Source organism: Palaemon carinicauda, chromosome 20, assembly GCF_036898095.1.
Source record: "Palaemon carinicauda isolate YSFRI2023 chromosome 20, ASM3689809v2, whole genome shotgun sequence".
Lineage (NCBI taxonomy): Eukaryota > Metazoa > Arthropoda > Malacostraca > Decapoda > Palaemonidae > Palaemon > Palaemon carinicauda.
In genome coordinates this window covers 123,740,144-123,755,667 of record NC_090744.1, presented here as the reverse complement: position 1 = coordinate 123,755,667, position 15,524 = coordinate 123,740,144, and the positions used below count along the sequence as shown (strand labels likewise).

Genomic DNA, 15,524 nt, shown 5'->3' with positions numbered 1-15,524 from the left:
AAATTACAATCAAATTCCATCCTATATACCCGTAAGCATTACCGCTCTGAATGTTTGGTTGCTCGCTCAACAGATGGAGCCATTCGTTTCGCATGGGAGTATCTGGCATCTTTTCATAGCACACTCATTTGTGTTTAAAGCCTGAGCCTTCCTATCTTTCTTCAGTATATAGTCTTTGGTATCAACCTCACTACTGCTAGTTCTAGTTCCAGTTATTATTATTATTATTATTATTATTATTATTATTATTATTATTATTATTATTATTACTTGCTAAGCTACAACCCCAGTTGGAAAACCAAGATGCTATAAGCCCAAGGGGCTTCAACAGGGAAAATAGCCTAGCGAGGAAAGGAAACAAGGAAAATTAAATATTTTAAGGTCAATAACAATATTGAAATAAATATTTCCTATATTCAATGCAGATTTTAATGAAATAGGATAGTCGAAGTGTTTGAGATTGAGGAATAAATAATTTAAAAAGTTTTGAATTTTGTTGAATATTGTTGGAACCTTTTGGGATGTAAACAGTTGCTGGAACGTTGGAACAGCTATGTCTTCTATCCGTCAGTTGTTACTCCTTACATGTAACAAGAAATGGCGATAGATTGAAATTTGTTGTGCAATTCCTTTGTTCGAAATTACTGTGAAGGTAAGGCTTTCATTAATTCGTAATAAGTTTATTAATATTCAAATAACTATACTGATAAATAATCTTCTATCTTGATGTGAAACTAGTGTGATAGAAGTATGCTTTATAGCCTAGGTCTATATTTCATTCGAGACCTGGTAACTTCAAGCTAGATTAGACCTAGCCTCGGAGTAGGCTTAGCTGTAGGCCTACAAATTCACGTAGGGAGTTTCTTGGAATTCTTTGAAACATGATTTATAAACACAATGAAATAGTGACTTAAACCAAATGAGGAAAACAAATTTACAAGGATGGTTTCCCAAGTAAAATCTTTTAATACTTCATTTTATGCAGTTTTGACATTTTATTTTGTTGTTGGAACTCTTGTACCTAAGAATTATAGAAAAACTGCTCTAAGAAACAACGGTTCTGAGTACCGGGAAGCAGAATTATGTGAATTTCATTATGGAATTATCAGAAACCTTAATTTTAACTAGTTATTCAGTCAAAAAATATATGATTCATTTGAGTTATCAGTCATAATTCGCAAACACCCAACAGCAAGGCATCTAGATATACAGCAGCTGTGAAAATGAGAGGGATGGTTCTTTGCCTAAGCTTCTCTGTTCATCAGATACCAAACCTACTCTCACTTTACCTGTCATTACCTTACCTGTTCTTACCTAAACTACCCTCACCTTACCTGCCCATACCTTTCCCAAACCACTATCACCTTACCTTAGCCACCATCACATTACTTAAGCCACCCCCTCCTTACCTATCATTACCAAACACACACTCAGCTTATCTTACCTCACTTTACCAACTCTTAACCCCACTTTACCTACTCTTACCCCACTTTACCTACTCTTATCCACTCTTAACTTACCCACTCTTATCTTACCTTACCTAACCTTACCTTACCTTACCATACCGTACCTTAGCTAACCTAACATTGCCATAACTTAACTACTTTTACCCAGGATTAATCCTGCTTTTACCATACCTACTTTTACTTTACCTTACTTACTCTTAACACATCTACTCCTACCTTGCCTACTCTTGCATTCTCTTACCTTCTCTTACCTTGCTTGTTCTTACCTAAGCTACCGCCACCTTGCCTATCATTACATAACCTATGTATACCTTCCCTGGCTGTATCTTACTATTACATTACCTCACTTACTCTTACCTTTCCTCAATTACTATTACCTTACCTTACCTCTCATATCTTCACCTACCCTCACTCTACCTATCATTATCTTACCTACCGACCTCTTACCAATCCTTACCTAACTTACCCTCAGCTTGCCTATCATTACCTTACTAACTCTTACTTTACTCACCCTTACCTAATCTACCCATACCTTAACTACCCGTACCTAAATTAACATACCCATACCTTAACTACCCCTACCTAACCTGACCTACCCTCACCGTATATGCCCTTACCTTACTCCTTCTTTGCCTACACATACGTTACCCACCCTTACCTAACCTAGTTTGATCTTGCCTACCATTAATTTAACTACTCTTATCTTACCTAGCCTTAGTATACCTATTCTTACCTTACCAGTATTTGTCTTGCCTACTTATACACCTTACTTACTCTTACCTACTTATATCTCACCTACTCTTACCTACTTATACCTTACTTACTCTTACCTACTTATACCTCACCTACTCTTACCTACTTATACCTTACTTACTCTTACCTACTTATACCTTACTTACTCTTACCTACTTATACCTCACCTACTCTTACCTACTTATACCTCACCTACTCTTACCTACTTATACCTTACCTACCGTACTCTTACCTTATGATCAGATAATGAGATACATTTAAGTAATAACCTCTCTATACATGTTCATTTATCTGGTAAAAGTGTCTTTAACATCTAATTTTTATGCCAAATATATTTGCTTGAATATTATAGCTATACAAATTTATTCTTTCAACAGCACAAGAGGCACAAACAGCTCTACATCTTCCTGCAGGAAAAAACTGCATTATACCATAGCTGAATCACCTACCCGTAGAAAGTGGACTCCAATTAAGAATCCCTGTAGCTACAAAAAGATTTTAATCTTCGACCTCCTAGACTTGGGTAAGGAATAACCTGAATTTGTTACATGGGCCAATGTTTTAATTGTGGGTTTGTATGTGCCACAGTTATGGGATTGGGAGAGCTATTCCAGGTAGTTGAAAGTTCTTGGTAAGTAAAGAGACCTGGAATCCTAGGATAGGTTATGTGGGCGGGGTTATGCTAAATATCATCTCAGTTTGAGCCTACATGAGTACAAAACATCATTCTTTACAATAGAAGGATAATAGCAAAGACTGGAATACAACAGTTAAAATTTTTAATGAGGCATAAACAACCAGTAGGTAATTACCCTGTCAGAAGCGAGGAGGTGGCCTGTAACTCGCTGTCACCTCAACTGGATTTCAGCTGTCAGAAAGTGAACTTGTTCCTCCTCTTCTGAAAACTTGGCAGTATTTACTTAAAATTTACTTTGAATATTTGAAAAACATTTCTTTTTCATCCACCTTGTGTGGGTGTGCTTGTTTGGTTACATTATGCAGACATGCCCTGGAATGCAGCCAAAGACCTGTGGCACCTTTAAGAGTAGTAGAGGGGTAGATCCTCATAGGCTGTGCTGGTCATGCCGAGGTCACATTTGTACTAAAGCCTCATCATGGGATGATTGTAGGGAGTGGCCATCTTTCTAGTGGGTAATGTTTGGTAGCAGGAAGAAAAATGCCAAAGGAGAATCTTTGCCACTAGGGTCTTCCTTGAAACCTAAGAAATCCCAAACTGCTATTTAATCCCTTGGATTCCTCCCCTCAGACTTTTCTCCGGCGTCCTCCTTTGGAGGTCATTCAGGTAAGAGCGTTTGTCATTTTATGCCTGTGTATAGCCATGGTCTGGCAGACACTGTCGTTCATCCTAGTGGTTCAACAACGCCTCCTTCCCTGGTTTTTTTTCCCTCCTTTTTCTCGTTCTCTTCAGAGATCACGTGCCCAGCAGTTGTTGTGGCCCAACCTGGATATCCTTGGTTCTCTGTCATGCCCTGCGGTTGTTGTGGCCTAACGTGGATATCCTTGGTTCTCTTTCAGAGAAACATTGTGTGGAGGCCTTCACCCCTTCAACTTTTCTCCAGAACAGGTCCCCTCTGCAGTTGTTGCCATAGAGCCTCTCCTGCGGGAGGATCCTGTAGATCCTGGCTCTCCCAACACTGCTGCTTTTCCTGTGAGGGCTCCCTTTATGGAACCTCAAGATTCTTCGGAGTCCTTACACTAAGTTGTCCCTCAACTTCGGCAATCTCTCCTCTGCAAAGGGAGATTGTAAATTTACCTACTGTATGTTTTTGACTACTTCACCTTCCCTGCTTATTGCTGCCTGATCCTTTTGCTTGAACCTGGCCTTCTCCTGCCAGACCTTCACCTGCTAGCCTTTTGGCTCAAGGGACATTTTAAATTGGTGCTTCCCCTCTCACTCTGTGCAAGGGTCCCTTTGAGATTCCACAATGCATGACGGCTACCTGTCCTATGGGAAGAAGTTTCAGCACTTCCTTTTCCTTCTGGTACAAAGTAAAATCATAGGTGGTGGTGACAGTAGGTGCTATCTGTTTACACTATTCTGGATGACCAACAGAGGGAACCAATTCGTACGCACTCGACTTCCCCTATCAACTTAATTTTTCTGGTATCGTCCTCCTCACCTGTTGCTGAGCCTTCAGATGTCACATCCGCCACCTAGAAAAGAAGAAAGACATATTCACCAAAGTAAAGGATGACTGATTGAATCAAATCTCATGAGACATTAACCAATTCCTTTATGATATTATGTGGGAAGCACACTGCTGTTTCAAAACCCAATTGTCCCCAGGACAGTTTGTTGGTTCAAGATGAAGGATTTTATGTCTCTGTTATCAGTGTTATGTCTTATATGAGATTAAGCACAAGAACTGCTTGCTTATTACAGGAACACGTGTGGCTGCGCCTGTTAGAGCATCTGACGTCCCTGGAATGTCTGGTCCCCAAAAGCCATCTACGCATTAGTTCTCTCTAGTGGCAACTGAAAATCTTTTGGTTTCATCACAGGATTTCTCCAGACTTTCGAGCTCTGATAGGATCATAGTATAAGAGATCAGAGTTTGTGAGTAGAGATCACCAACCTCCTTAGGGGAGTAGTACTTTTCTCTCCTTCCTTGGAATTGATGCTCTTAAAGGATGTATCAAAAGAAATTAAGAGCAGATCTACTGGCTCTCAAACATGTCCAACAACTTTTTTCTGGACACTTAATAGGTTCATGCCCGATAACATTATGGTAGCCAAATACCTAAACAAACGAGGAAGTATTCTTTTCATTGCAGTTTTGCCAACTAGCCATAGAAATACTAAGTCGGACGTAAGACAACTTGATCACCCTTTTCAGCCTGATTCATTGTTGGCAAGAGAAGCTTCCTTGTGGAAAATTGTAGCAGGGAGGTTCAGATACTTGGCTCCGAGAAGTCTTTGCTCCCTCAGTTAGCCATCAAAGTCCTGACCAAGGTGGTGTTGCCGATGATAGATTTGTTTGGGACGTCTCTCAACCAGAAGCTTACAGGGTACTCCTCAGGTACCTATGCAAGAGGCCTTCCAACATCCCCTTTCTATCTGATGAGGAGACTCATCAATAAGGTAAGGGCATTGCAAGACCTGTTAATGACCCTGATAGCTTTGCTGTGACAGCTAACAGAATACTTACTTTCACGGCTGCTTTTCCGGTCCCATACAGCAGGGGAACCCCACTCTCTACAGGACCAGACCTTCTACTCCTGCCCACAGAGGTACCGAGAAAGCTTCCTCCCTTCCCCAACAATAGCAAACCTCATACAGAGACACCACAAGGCATTCGCTTTTCTACGACCTCACACCGGAAGGTTATCCAATATCTCTTTTCGCAGAGAGGCTTTTCACTGGCAGTAGCAAAATGTATGTCTGGATAGCTCCGTAGGTCGTCTTTTGCCATCTATCAGGCAAAGTGGGCTATCATCGTGGGGTGATGTCACAGAAAGAGGCAACATGCCTCTCAGTGCCCCTATCCCCATGATACCAGAGTTCTTTCTGTACCTAGGGGAGGAAAGACCCTGCTCAGTCTCGGCTGTGAAAGACTAACGCTCGGTCTTGACCCTCGTTACTAATTATTCTTAGACGGAATTGTCTCTCCTCATGCAGAGCTTCGAGCTTACTGTTCCCTTGTCAGAAGCTAGACCACCTCCTTGTAGTGTAGTTCCTGTACTACATTCTCTGAAAAGAATGCCTTTCATACCACTTAGTCCTACGATCATGACTTGAGTCGTAAGACCAATTTTCCTTCTCGCTTTGTCCTCCGCTATGAGAGGCAGCGAGGGCATGTTCTATTCTATGACATATCCCAGCTAAGAGGAAGAGGTCCAGGTAATGCTTAAATTCATCCCTGAGTTTGTTGCCAAAACTCAGAATTCGGATGAAGCGTATCCTAGTTTTTGGCCTTTCCGAATTTCAAGTGTCCAGTTCAGTGATTACTGTCTCATACGAGAACATTGAGCCGTGATCTATTACAAACAACCTGAGCTTGCCCGTGCATTGAACGCCTGTTTTTAAGGTCCTGTGGCTGTAGCACAAGAGGTGGTGTTACCTCATTTCCCTTGCAGGACAAGCAGCAGTCAGCTAAGGGCAAACATTACCCAATGTTAGACTTGGATGAATAAATAGAAAGACTGGCCTTTTCATCCTTCATCTTCTCCCTCTCTTGGGAGCACAGCATTCAGCGGACTCTATAAGCTGGTATACCTCCGACTGCAGCAGCAGGTAACTACTATTTCCCTTAGGTTGCATGAAATATGTGATATATTTTGTTTTGTCTTCTCTCCTCCTTGCGAGGAAGAGTCTGTCAATTTCCAGGTTAAATAAGAAGAGTACTTTCACTCCAATATTCTTACCTGAGCAGGTCACAGCAATTAATTTCCATTCATTTACCATGATTTGCCCAGGCCGTCAGCTGTCTATCTTTTCAGATCGAGAGTTCATGAAGTGGTAGGGTACTCCTCTCACTCTCGCACCAGCTCACAGTTGTAACCCAGGTCAAATTCCTAGTCAGTTGGGTCTCAGACTTCCACCCACCTAAGAGTGAATCTCCATCACTTGTCTTTGGTAAGTCCGGTCTGCATTCAAAAGGGATGTAATACATTGGGTGAGTCGGGTGGAGGGTCTGCCCCTCCCATCCCTGCTAACTAGTGGTGGTATTTTAAGCCTTGTGTAAAAAGCTCAAGGCTAGTTTACAGCTACACCGGAACAATATATCCATAGTAAAGAGCTCAAGTTTTTATAAATAGGAAAAATACAAATTACTCCCAAATTTGTCATATTTGAAACATGAAATATAGACATTCTCCAAGACAAAAATATAATAATTTAAATTCTCAAAAGTCCAACCAGAGGTCGCGAGTACTTAAACATTTCTGATTATATATTTCAAAGGTGAACTCACTGTTGACCTTGTAATAATGTAAGAATCTTTAATATGTTTTTTTTTTTTAGCTAGAAATTACATGTATACACATTTCTTATGTAACCTCTCACTCTCCACACTTGTGTATAACTTCAATGAGGGACTGAAAACTAGTGAAATACAGGAAAGCATTCTAACCTAACCTAAATAAGGAAAAAAAAAAATCATCTTAAACTTCGGTGTGGGGAGCTTTTCTCAAATCCCCTTGGCCTAACTTGACTAGGTTTTCATAAGTATTCTAATTCCACAATTAATTATTTTTGCAAACGTTGTTAAACTTATTGAATGATTTTCGCCTAGATAGTTATATGCTTTTGTCAAAGCATATTGAGATTGCTGTCATATTTTCTTCATATTTTCATGTTTTGCAGAGAATTAAACGAACCCTGAAAAATTAGGTTTGATAACTGAAAAATTTAACTGTTGGTGTCTGTCCAAGTCAACATAATAACTGTTGGTGACTCTATGTCCGAGTCAGCATATTAACTGTTTGAAATAAAATATTTTGGTATACAGTATGGTGTTATAGTTCTATTACTGTAAAGATGGTTTCATTAATACATGAATTCAGCATTTCCAAGTGATTGGGGGTATATAATACATTGGTAGTTAGCAAGTCAAGTGTTTGTAGGATGGGATACATGGAATTGTGTATAAGATAAGTTTTCCACAGGACTTGTTATAGAAGGGACGTGTTGTGATTCCTTTTGTTCTATTTTCGTTCAAATATTTATTATGCTTTCAAAAACTGTCAGAAATATAAAGAAATTATATAGAGCTATTCAGTCGTCACACTAATTAGCCAGAAAACCTTTCATAGCTCTGGAATTTGGAAAGCTGTCAATTATCTAAATCTTAAATTCAAATTACAAACTTGTTTCAAACCGTTTAATTCAAAGAAGCTGGTCTCAGTATAACAAACTCTTAAATGGGGTAAAATTACAACGGCCTGTTATTACCACGTTAATATTATACTTGTTTCTATATAAAAAGTGTTATACAATGTTTACCAATTTCACACCTGGTACCTTGAAAAAAAGATAGTAGTATCATGATACAAAGAAAGGTTAGTGAGATTGAATTACTCTAAATTTCAGTGTCTCCCTTTTCATTCATAAAAAGAATGAATTATGCGACAGATCTCCGCCTCACTGCCGCGTTGTTACTTTTTACTGTAATGTTTGCTCTACCATTCAGTCTCTGTCTTTCAAGGGACACTACCAAAAGTGCCCTTCATGCTGTATATTAAATGTATGAATTGAGGGTTTTCACAGTTTCCCTGTGGCCCCTATATACATCCTCGTTTCATCCTTCTACCTTTCTTTCGTTCCAAATACCTTCCTTGCAATCCTCTGTCCAACATATAACAATTTTTATTTCTTATATATCTGAGGGTATTTCCCCTAGTTTCATTTCGGAGTTGCATGGCCTCCCTGACCCTAGCAACGTGCCATATGACCACTATCAGTAAATCATACTGATACAGCACTCGCCTGTCGTTAGATATCAATGGAAAAAAATAGCTTTCCAAGTAGAAATTAAAAGATATGTACCCCTTATCTTCCATCTCCCATTTTGGGCTGTGCCATGAAACGATTAGTTGACAACACATTAACAGCAAGGACTAGGCAAGGTCTGAGAGTAGCTAAGAGGGCCAAGTTATCTATAACTAGCTTACTGCAATCCTTCAGAAAATTATAACTCTGTGGCTTTAAATCTAAGTACTAAAAATGTGTTTTCATTAGTATCTTTTCAGGTAGCTAAAGTATTTAAAAAGATTATAGTGTCCTCTTTCGCTTATACTTGCAATCGAGACTTTTCCAGAAAAAACATAAGTATGTCTAATTATTTATTCACGTATGCAATTGTTGGATTTTAATCTTATTCACTCCTCGATATCTAAAATGCAATATTACCAATACAGTGACTAGACTGTTAACCTTATCAAGAAGAGTACTCATAAAACCACTGTTTAAAGAATAAGGTTGATACGAAAGCCCAAATCTCATTTACATGGCTGTAGTTTCAGATAATTATCCAAGTTGAACTCTGTGTTATTCACGAACTCTGGTTGTTATCGCTGTTCTTTCTTCAGATGATATTATTGAAGAACATCATGGCATAGTCAGATCTTAAGTTTCAAAAAATTGTCAGTTATATTGATCTCTTAAGTTACAAGTCGACTATGCCAGTTACTCTTGAGGATAATCGTAAAAAAGTGACTCAATGTATCGAATTAATTATCAAAACTCAGGTTATGATTTGAAGGTGAAGAATATTTGAAGTTAAAATATTTTACTTTTCTTTCAGATGCGTGTATTTACCCCCACATTTGAAATACAGAAGATGAAGCCAGTAAACAAAACATTTCAAGTGGGCATCCTTATTCCCGTAATAACCTGGGAAAGAGATGGAAGCTGAAGGAACGTTGGTGGCACAATATGAAATTAATATCTATATCAAAGATGACACAGGGATGGAGGCTGTGAGATTTGTTGACATCTCTTTAAAGATAAGTTTAAAATACAATTCTTTAAGTTTTTTTTATGGAAAGTCGCTTATGTACAGTGTACACTATGTTGTTGAACATACACTATCTGAAAACGTCAAATATAGCAGAAATTCTCTTGAAAGTGAGATTGTTCCTAAATGAATTTTTGGTGTGATAATCATATATTTTGTCATCACTATACTTTATTAGTTTGATGTCTCTATACCATTGGGTCATTCTTGATATACAGATTTGTTCCTACACACACAAAAACTTTTTGCCCTATACTATGGATATTATCTCCAGCATAGCTGGAATCTAGCCATAAACTTTTTAAAACGAGATGTTAGCAACCCTCCGCTAGTTATCAGTGGAGGAGTAGACTCACCCAGTACATTGTGTAATTCTTTTTTTTCTTTTTTGACTTGTAAACCCACTTTTCTCTGTCTGTAAACGCCCCTTTTTTATCTTCACATGTATGCTTTATTTTTTCACAACTGTTAATATGCAGATTTGTCCTGGTATACCTGGCCGCTCTTGCAGCACGTTTATACTGGAAAGGGAGACTGATCCTCACAGCTTTTGTCCAGCATGTAGATAACACTCTTGCACTCAGGCCTAAAGTGTTGTGAGTGGTCATCTTCACAGTGGGAGTGTAATGATAGGTGGCGAAAAAAGTCTTAAAGGGATTCAGAACCTTCGAAGTTGAATAAATGAAGACTTCTTTCTCTGGTGAGGCTGTCTCGTTTCCTCCTCGCTATCTCTGCCCATGTCTCGATTCCTCCTCGCTATCTCTGCCCATTCGGCCTCCTCTGGAGGGTGGTCGAGTAAGAGTGATGACTGATTGACCCCCGGACAACCCTCTGGTGTCTTAGGCCCCATCGCTTCTCCTAGCAAAGCTTGACGCTCTGTATCACCTTTTGCCTTCCTTGGAGCTTTTGGGTACCCCCTGTAAGGAACAGTTTTGAGAAGTGCTTAAGCTTAGGGCACAGCAGGAGCTCACTGCCTCCTCGTGGTTTGGCCTCAACCTTCCACCCACCGAACCTCTAGCGTGATGTTCCCTACAGTAGGTTTTGTGCCCCTTGCTGAGATATCCTCTCCAACTCCTTACCCACCTAAGGAGTTGGTGGTAGGTTCTCTACAGAGTCTCAGCCATGCCAACGATCGTCTAATGTGAGCGTGCATGCAGAGCTTGCTCAGCCGGCCGGAGTTGCTAAGCATGCTGAGCTTGTTCAGCACACTGGGCTCACCGAGCAGGAGAACCCATCCAAGGTTAATCTACCTTCTCACCAATGTGAGAGGGCTTTCTCACTAAAGTGGTCTCCTCCTTGGGTGCTTCAGAATCAAGTATTCGACTCGTTGATGTCTCGCTCTAGCTCTCTGGAGGGTGGTCGAGTAGGAGTGATGACTGATTGACCCCCGGAGAACCCTCTGGTGTGTTAGGCCCCATCACTTCTCCTAGCAAAGCTTGACGCTCTGTGACACCTTTTGCCTTCCTTGGGGCTTTTGGGTACCCCCTTTAAGGAACAGCTTTGAGTGGTGCTTAAGCTTAGGGTACAGCAGGAGCTCATTGCCTCCTCGTGGTTTGGCCTCGATCTTCCACCCACCGTACCTCTAGAGTGGTGTTCCCTACAGTAATTTTTGTGCCCCTTGCTGAGATATCCTCTTCAACTCCTTACCCACTGAGGAGCTAGTGGCAGGTTCTCTACAGAGTCTATACTATGCCTGCGATCGCCTAGTGTGAGCGTGCATGCAAAGCTTGCTCAGCCGGCCGGAGTTGCTAAGCATGCTTAGCTTGTTCTGCACACTGGGCTCACCGAGCAGGAGAACCCATCCAAGGTTAATCTACCTTCTCACCAATGTGAGAGGGCTTTCTCACTAAAGTGGTCTCCTCCTTGGGTGCCTCGGAATCAAGTATTCGACTCGATGTCTCGCTCTAGCTCTCTGGAGGTGGTCGAGTAGGAGTGATGACTGATTGACCCCCGGAAAACCCTCTGGTGTGGAAGGCCCCATCACTTCTCCTAGCAAAGCTTGACGCTCTGTGACACCTTTTGCATTCCTTGGGGCTTTTGGGTACCCCCTGTAAGGAACAGCTTTGAGAGGTGCTTAAGCTTAGGGTACAGCAGGAGCTCATTGCCTCCTTGTGGTTTGACCTCGATCTTCCACCCACCGTACCTCTAGAGTGGTGTTCCCTACAGTAGTTTTTGTGCCCCTTGCTGAGATATCCTCTTCAACTCCTTACCCACCTGAGGAGCTAGTGGCAGGTTCTCTACAGAGTCTCAACTATGCCTGCGATCACCTAGTGTGAGCGTGCATGCAGAGCTTGCTCAGCCGGCCGGGAGTTGCTAAGCATGCTTAGCTTGTTCAGCACACTGGGCTCACCGAGCAGGAGAACCCATCCAAGGGTAATATACCTTCTCACCAATGTGAGAGGGCTTCCTCACTAAAGTGGTCTCCTCCTTGGGTGCTTCAGAATCTAGTATTTGACTCGTTGAAGCCTCGCTTTAGCTCTCTGGTGATCAAGGCCGTCTACATCTCATAGCCACAGTCCCTTCCCACAGTGATTCTCAGGTACCACAAGTCTTTATGTGTCTCGCGAGTGTGAATCCCTTTGGGGTCCCGCCTTGGGAACCTACCCTTCATGGGCAAGTGCCTGAAAGTTCTAGCGTTTGTAAGAATGACAGCTGTCGGTCAAGAACAAGCAACCTGGAGGGTGGTCGAGTAAGAGTGATGACTGATTGACCCCCGGACAACCCTCTGGTGTGGAAGTCCCCATCACTTCTCCTAGCAAAGCTTAACGCTCTGTATCACCTTTTGCCTTCCTTGTGGCTTTTGGGTACCCCCTGTAAGGAACAGCTTTGAGAGGTGCTTAAGCTTAGGGCACAGCATGAGCTCACTGCCTCTTCGTGGTTTGGCCTCGACCTTCCACCCACCGAACCTCTGGATTGGTGTTCCCTACAGTAGGTTTTGTGCCCCTTGCTGAGATATCCTCTCCAACTCCTTACCCACCTGAGGAGTTGGTGGCAGGTTCTCTACAGAGTCTCAGCCATGCCTGCGATCGCCTAGTGTGAGGTTGCATGCAGAGATTGCTCAGCTGGCCGGAGTTGCTAAGCATGATGAGCTTGTTCAGCACACTGGGCTCACCAAGCAGGAAAACCCATCCAGGGTTAATCTACTTTCTTACCCTTCAGGGGCAAGTGCCTGAAAGTTCTAGCATTTGTAAGAAATGACATCTGGCGGTCAAGAACAAGCAACCTTTGCCTTGCTCCTCTCCATCTGAACACATGTGCCTTACAGGCAAACACACGGCTACTTGTGAACATCCTGCAGGTTCTCTGACGAGTTCTCTAGCCAGTCCCTTTTCAAGGTGGTGGAGTCATACTTGTCACAGTGCACTTGCCAACCACAGACAGGCAGGTTGGCCAGGCAAGCTCGTACTGATGATAATCTGGTCGCTTCTTTCCCAACGCTCGCTACCTCGGTACATTTGCCATGTGAGTGAGTTACTTGTGATCAAAGTAAACATGACCACTATCCGTTGTGAGATCCAGCAGTTTTATTTTTTTCATGAAGGATGTGATATGGTTCCTACAGCTTGTTCAGGCAGTGAAACAGGTTGTTGTTGCCGCTGTTCCAGTGCCACAACCAGCGACCTCTTTTCAACCAATCACTATCCCTCTCACGGTGTCTAGATCTCAAGGAAATACCAATATACCCATGGATATTAGCAGTAGGAGTACTGCCTCCAGGTATGCACCTCCTCCTCCTCCTGTGGTTTCTCCTTTGCTGTTCCATCACTCATCTGGGTGCCAGAGGTACTTACACTCTACAGCTTCTCATGACCAGCCTAAACCCATCCGGGCATAATTGGGTATCATCCCACTTAAGCCATTGAGGCAGTATATGTCTCCTCCAGGGGATATTTTGCACCCAAGAATGAGCAGGGGTTCGAGATCTTCAATGGAGGTCTCATTTACTGACAACTATTGGTTGTCCCCAGGAAGTTCATTCGAACTGAACCATCTGTTCCACCCCCAGAGCCTAAGCCAGACCCCATAGCCCCCAACAAGCTTCACACTCAGCAGCAAAGCCTTAAAAGAAGACTTCCTCTCTCCTTCCCTCCTTTGCAGCTAAATCCTGGGAGAGGAAGGATACAAAACTCTTCCAAAAAAAACTGGGCTTCAAAGGCTCTTGATGCCCCAATCCAACGGAAGGGCGCTCTTGGTTTGGTTCCAGACCCATTGTTGCCTACAATGCAGAACCTGCCATCCAGGTATCATGCCCCTTTTAGGTCACCCATTAACAAACCCGACACAATTCAGGCTCCTGTGGTTGGAGTTGGACGAGTCTAAGGATGAGGAATTTGAACACACTGACGGTATGCTGCCTTTATCTGCTAGCTCTATGACCTCTGCTGCTGCTCAGAGAGAGTTGGATCATTTCTTCATGCAAGTATTGGCTTGCATAAGGAAAATCAATGGACTGGATGAACCATCTTACTCCACCCTCGAAGAGAAGGATACAACCAATGACAGTTTCTGCCAGGGCCCCATATTGGGAAGATCAGGATCAAGGTAAACTTGTCTAGGATAGTAGAGGGCGCCAGGAAGGAGGTCATATCCCAGGTCGCAGGATCGTTGATGAAAACAACTCACAACTGCCACTCGACCCAGCGGTCCTGACACTGACACACAATATCTCCTTAGACAAGTTAATTGCACAATAGGTGACTTTCTTGACTGCTGAAGCCACGTTCATGGAACTGGTTGTAAAGCCTCCTTACAAGCTGATTCATGGATAGATTTCTATTCTCGCTCCATGGGGTACCTGATCGCCACTGAGAACTTGCATGATCCACACCAGAAGAAGGCAATGAACACATTTTGCTTTCAGGGTCAAGAGCTGTTGAGTTTCTCGCTCACAACGTAGCCAACCAGTGGGCGAACTGGATTCTGAAAAGATGAGACAGTCATTTCACGATTCCAGAGGCAGGTGCCAAAGAGAGAGGTGCTTAAGCTACGCAACTCACCAGTGGAAGGTCCTTCCTTATTTAACTCGGAGAACTTTGACACAGTCACAGAGTACTGGAGTAAGCCGAGTAACGAATCCCTCCAACTTAGGGTGATGACATTTCATCCTCACTCTTCAGCACCATCCGTGCCAAGGACATTCCCCATGTATAGCCAGGCACATAGAAGAGCAGTGCCAAGAAGCAATCTCCTAAGCAACCCTTTCTTGGTGGAAGAGGTGGCCATTCCTGCTAGGGAGGTCATTACTCTTGCCTGACCACCATAGAGAGGATGCCTAAACCAAAAGTGGCAGGGATTGGAGTTCTTTAGGGTTGAACCATGGATAGTCTCAGTCTCCAAGCAGGATATTGCATCTCGTTCACACTCTCTCTCCCTCCCTTGACACAACATCCAGTGTTGATGTAATCTTTCGTGTGAAGGGATCAACTAAGGATCTCGCCTTTCGGGTAGAAGTCTAGAGCAAGTTGGAGAAGGGCGCTCTCCAAGAGATACTCAACAGGTCCCAAGGCTCCTAAAGTTGACTCTCTTGTAGAGAAGGCACCTGAAGGCTGGAGACTTAGTCATCGATCTTTCCACTTTGAACAAATTTGGAAACACCAGAAATGGTCAGACATCAAGAAATTGGTTTGCAATAAATGGCAACAGCAATGGGATAGTCAAGATGGCAATAAAATGCGAGAAATAACAAATGATATATCTCCTTGGAGGTATAATATGATGCCCCGAAAATGGGAGACGTCTCTTTGTCGTCTCCGTATTGGTCACACTCGGTTGACACACGAGTTTCTGCTGAAGGGCCAACACCAACCGTATTGTGACGACTGTTTAG

General features: G+C 42.5%; 1 long non-coding RNA gene across 1 annotated transcript; it reads left to right on the top strand.

Moving 5' to 3' along the window:
• The first annotated feature begins 534 nt into the window (after positions 1-534).
• Positions 535-11,566, top strand: LOC137614439 (uncharacterized). Its single transcript, XR_011039091.1, has 3 exons — positions 535-652; positions 2,597-2,742; positions 9,485-11,566. It is a non-coding gene; the product is annotated as an uncharacterized lncRNA (long non-coding RNA).
• Positions 11,567-15,524: the final 3,958 nt, after the last annotated feature.